The following is a 6,000-nucleotide window of genomic DNA, read 5'->3' on the forward strand; positions in this document are numbered from 1 at the left end:
AAACTATGGGGCAGGAGAAATGAATCGTAGAATGCTGCATTTGACCCATACAAATATATAGGTGCGTGCGATACATCGCTCTGCACTCGCATGTCATCCGACCGCAGTGCGATGTACACAGAGACAGGCGGTAGAAGAAAAAGAAAAAGTGCTCCTTCCCTCTCCTCCGCAGCTGTGATGCGATTGCAAGATCAGATCACAGTCGCATGACCCTCAGCTGACACCCGCAGCAGAGGGTCATTAGCATATCGCTTCTGATGCTTTTGTATCGGAAGCTATGCGCAGGTGGAGACCTCAGGCTGGATACAATGTGGATATGTGCACTATATCCTGATGACTTGCTGTATATCATGCACGTGACTTTCCCCTTACTTGGGTCTTCCTCAAATGTATATGTCATCACAAGTGACGTCACGTACAATGACTTCGAGATGAGCAGTTACTCACAGTACATCTGTGGTTAAAGTAGCGCACATGCGCTGTGGGACAGACCGCTTCACCCCACTTATGTGTGTGACATTGCTTATAACAAGTATATTGGGAGAAGGAACAAGCAGGTAAAAATTATGTTCATGATGTATGGCGCTGTGCAGCATCAAGTGAGCAACAGACATAGGATACGTGAGGACTTGACTAATTCTAAACATTACAAAAATACTTACTATTAGGATATCCTGGACTAAAATATAAAATATTGGTTGCAGCCACCACTAGATGTAGATAAGGTTACGGCATACAAATTGTTATAGTCATCATACAATTTAAAGGCAACCAATCACCAGGATTTTCGCATATAGCCTAAAGCCAGTGCTATACTGGCACTATCAGGCAGATTCTATATATACCTGTAGTGGTCAGCTCGGATGTTTAGGTTTTGAAATCCAAGAAAGTAAAGTTTATAAAATGAGCAGCTTGTTGAGTGACAGCTGCACTGGAGCAGATAATATATTCATAGTTATCCCCTCCCCCTGTTAGAATTAGCATAAGCATTATACAAACAATTCACTTTGTCTGTGGAAGGACCTGTGTGAGGTCATACCCATGTGACCTGGTATCCAGCTTTGGGGGCTGAGGCCCCGCCCCTTCTGGTCACATGGGAATGACCTCACACAGGTCCTTCCACAGACAAAGTGAATTGTTTGTATAATACTTATGCTAATTCTAACAGGGGGAGGGGATAACTATGAATATATTATCTGATCCTCAGCTGTTGTCACTCAACTAGCTGATGATTTTATAAAGTTTACTTTTTTGTATTTCAAAACCTAAACATCCGAGCTGACCACTACAGGTATGTAGAGACTCAGCCTGATAGCGCCAGTATAGCACTGACTTTAGCTTATACAGTTAGGTCCAGAAATATTTGGACAGTGACACAATTTTCGCGAGTTGGGCTCTGCATGCCACCACATTGGATTTGAAATGAAACCTCTACAACAGAATTCAAGTGCAGATTGTAACGTTTAATTTGAAGGTTTGAACAAAAATATCTGATAGAAATTGTAGGAATTGTACACATTTCTTTACAAACACTCCACATTTTAGGAGGTCAAAAGAAATTGGACAAATAAACCAAACCCAAACAAAATATTTTTATTTTCAATATTTTGTTGCGAATCCTTTGGAGGCAATCACTGCCTTAAGTTTGGAACCCATGGACATCACCAAACGCTGGGTTTCCTCCTTCTTCATGCTTTGCCAGGCCTTTACAGCCGCAGCCTTCAGGTCTTGCTTGTTTGTGGGTCTTTCCGTCTTAAGTCTGGATTTGAGCAAGTGAAATGCATGCTCAATTGGGTTAAGATCTGGTGATTGACTTGGCCATTGCAGAATGTTCCACTTTTTTGCACTCATGAACTCCTGGGTAGCTTTGGCTGTATGCTTGGGGTCATTGTCCATCTGTACTATGAAGCGCCGTCCGATCAACTTTGCGGCATTTGGCTGAATCTGGGCTGAAAGTATATCCCGGTACACTTCAGAATTCATCCGGCTACTCTTGTCTGCTGTTATGTCATCAATAAACACAAGTGACCCAGTGCCATTGAAAGCCATGCATGCCCATGCCATCACGTTGCCTCCACCATGTTTTACAGAGGATGTGGGGTGCCTTGGATCATGTGCCGTTCGCTTTCTTCTCCAAACTTTTTTCTTCCCATCATTCTGGTACAGGTTGATCTTTGTCTCATCTGTCCATAGAATACTTTTCCAGAACTGAGCTGGCTTCATGAGGTGTTTTTCAGCAAATTTAACTCTGGCCTGTCTATTTTTGGAATTGATGAATGGTTTGCATCTAGATGTGAACCCTTTGTATTTACTTTCATGGAGTCTTCTCTTTACTGTTGACTTAGAGACAGATACACCTACTTCACTGAGAGTGTTCTGGACTTCAGTTGATGCTGTGAACGGGTTCTTCTTCACCAAAGAAAGTATGCGGCGATCATCCACCACTGTTGTCATCCGTGGACGCCCAGGCCTTTTTGAGTTCCCAAGCTCACCAGTCAATTCCTTTTTTCTCAGAATGTACCTGACTGTTGATTGTGCTACTCCAAGCATGTCTGCTATCTCTCTGATGGATTTTTTCTTTTTTTTCAGCCTCAGGATGTTCTGCTTCACCTCAATTGAGAGTTCCTTAGACCGCATGTTGTCTGGTCACAGCAACAGCTTCCAAATGCAAAACCACACACCTGTAATCAACCCCAGACCTTTTAACTACTTCATTGATTACAGGTTAACGAGGGAGACGCCTTCAGAGTTAATTGCAGCCCTTAGAGTCCCTTGTCCAATTACTTTTGGTCCCTTTAAAAAGAGGAGGCTATGCATTACAGAGCTATGATTCCTAAACCCTTTCTCCGATTTGGATGTGAAAGCTCTCATATTGCAGCTGGGAGTGTGCACTTTCAGCCCATATTATATATATAATTGTATTTCTGAACATGTTTTTGTAAACAGCTAAAATAACAAAACTTGTGTCACTGTCCAAATATTTCTGGACCTAACTGTATACGAAAATCCTGGTGATTGGTTCCCTTTAACTAAATCCCTTTAACGCTGGATATAGGCAGCAAGCATTTTATTCTTTAACTCTTCGGCTATGGTGACTGAGGTAGGAGATTTGCATATCTTTCTTCCTATTAAGATACTGTATTTTTTGTTTTATAAGACACACCGGATTATAAGACAAACCCCAAATTTAGAGGAAGAAAACAGAAAAAAATAATTTTTAATGTTAAAATGAGAGTCTGTCTTATAATCCTAGCTCATCTTATAATATCTCACCAGGGATGCTTTAAAGTATGGAACTTTATTTATAAAATTTGTTGAAGTCCTGCAATTAAGGGGGGTGTTACATGCTTCGATATATCGGGCGATATGTCGTCGGGTCATGGATTCCGTGACGCACACGTGTGACAGCTACGAGCGAATGTTAACGAGCAAAAATACTCACCTTATCGTTGCTCGTTGACACGTCGTTCATTTTCATAAAATAGTTCCTCCGTCTGCGCACCGGTAGTTCATCGTTCCCGAGGCAGCACACGTCGCTCCGTGTGACACCGGGAACGACAAACTGCAGCTTATCTGCGGCTGCTGGCAATGCGGAAGGAAGGAGGTGGGCGGGATGTTACGTCCCGCTCATCTCCGCCCCTCCGCTTCTATTGGGCGGCCGCTCACACCTGAGCATTGCATGCGACTAGTTTCTCCATAGAGAGGAGACCTTTTGAAGCTGTCATCACCAGCAAAAGCTTTTGTACAAAATATTAAACAAATTTCAGTAAGCGTGTTCAATACTTTTTCCTTGTTTTCATTTCTCATTTTTTCACATTATCCCTAAATTTATGGACATATATGGTTTGATTTCTTTGCCTGTGTGGATTGGATGGGTTGTTACCAACATCTGGTGAGAAATTCATGTCAATAGCACCTGTAGAAATATATTTAATCAGAAAATTTGACGTGTTCAGTACATATTTCATCCACTGAATGTAGGTATCATATTGATGTTTTAGTTGAAAATATCATCTCTTTTGACGTCTGGACTTTACACTGCATATCTGCAGGAAATTACAGCACAAGCAATGTAGGTGGAGCTATAAAAGCCTAATTCACATATGGAAAAAAAAAAATCAAACTTAAAGCTATTATGTTCATAGCGATGAAATCTGAAGTGAGTCTTCATGTAGTATATGGATTTTACTGTGGAATTACATATGACTCGCCCACCCCAGGGCTATGGGACACCCGGTGCCGGGCCGGACTAGTCCAGGGGTCGTCAGTGGTGGCGGGGCCCGACTCCGTGGCCCTGGTGGGTGTCAGTTTAAATATGGCTGGTGACTTGGGGTTTGAATAAAGTTTGTGTTCGTGACGCCACCTGTGGTATGCGGCTATTAAGCCGCCGCTGCTGTGTAAGGCCTCCGGGGTGATGATATGGCAGCAATGATGGTACTGCTCCCCACAGGTGGAGCAATGCCCCGGGGCACAGTTGGTGCTCGTGAGAGTCTATGGTGTAGTGGAAGTCTATGCAGACGGAATAACAGAGGCCACACCAAGGGTGCAGTCTCAAGTTCTTTACTCACACGTCCTGGTAGGAGCTCACTGGTGCCCTCAGACGACTGGAACCCACTGTCAGGGACCTCCGCCGTTTCTGGGTGATTCCTGGAGTAAAAACCGGTACCCTTCTCTCTAAGGTGTCTCTGTCTTCAGCTGTCTTCCTAAGCCTAGCTCTTTTAGGATGGACCTGCTCGGCCTCCACTACAGCCTCCAGGCTGGGGGGTCACCTGTCGGATGATTGTCCCCTTTCTAGAGGTTCTGCTGTGGGCTGTGGCCCGGGGAGTTTACAACTTTCCCTGGGCCTCGGTTTTTACTGTTTGGAGATGATTTTGCACTCCTCCGTTTTCTAGGGACCGTCCCCTGTTGCAGCTTGATCCCTCCACCGATGTTCCTGTGGAACAGGCCACCACAGCTCTACAGCTATCCGTGGCCCTGGAATCCCTTCTTTTCTCTGCTTGGTGTCACCTGGACCCTCTGAGTCCCAGGATCTTCACCAGGAAGCGTCTCTTTCTTCTTCTCAGCTCCAGACCTCCTCCTCCTTCCCCACTCTCTCTCAGACTTCTGTTGCTTTCTCTGTGCGGACACTCTGAGCTCACAGAGCTCCTTTCTCTTTCACAGCTACATGCTGTCTCCTCACTCTCTCACTCTCTGAGGTAAACTGAAACTAACTTGACCTTCCTTTCTCTATCTGCTCTCTCGTGGCTCCTCCCACCTCCCCAGTTGCTAAGCTGTACCCTATAGGAGCAGGGATGGGTTTTACGGCCCCTCCCAGCATGCAGCATGGGAGGGTTACTGCCACTGTCCCTGGTCCCAGTCTGTACCTAACAATGGGTGTTGTGTAGATTTACCAGGGGACCGGCGTTCACTCCTTTCCTCACCCAGAATGGGGCATCACACCGCTGGATGGGGTGCAATGTCCTGTGGCGACGGAAGCCTCAGGGGCGCCACACATACATATGCCATTGATTTGTTCCAATATTCATAGCACGTTTTGTCTATGTCTGGCCAAGCCTCAATGCACCACTCCAAAGTATTTGGGGTTTTTTTTCAGCCCTGGAGTGGTGCTTTAAATTAAAGCCCCCTGCCATCTTTCTTATACTCATCTTCCGGTATTTTCATACTTTTTTCAAGTGTCGTTCTGGTCCCACAGCTCCATTTTGTGTCCGTAACTTCTGATTGGCTGGAAGAGAGAAGTTACATCACAAGGGCTAAATACAAGTCTATGAGACCCAGGACAAGGCCAGAACGAGACTCTCATAGATTTGTATTGTGTTGTGACCTTTACACTTTACGTGAAACGTGGATCTGTCGGCAGGTCACAAATCACTGCAGATACTGGAAACAGATGAAGATGGAGGCAGGTGGGTATAAAACAGAGGTCAGGTGACTTACATTTAAAGTACCACTGCAGAGGTGAAATGAAAAAAAACGCTGGAGTGGTGCTTTAGCAAGAAAAAC

The sequence above is a fragment of the Anomaloglossus baeobatrachus genome, chromosome 6 (genome assembly GCF_048569485.1).
Source record: "Anomaloglossus baeobatrachus isolate aAnoBae1 chromosome 6, aAnoBae1.hap1, whole genome shotgun sequence".
NCBI classification, from domain to species: Eukaryota; Metazoa; Chordata; class Amphibia; order Anura; family Aromobatidae; genus Anomaloglossus; species Anomaloglossus baeobatrachus.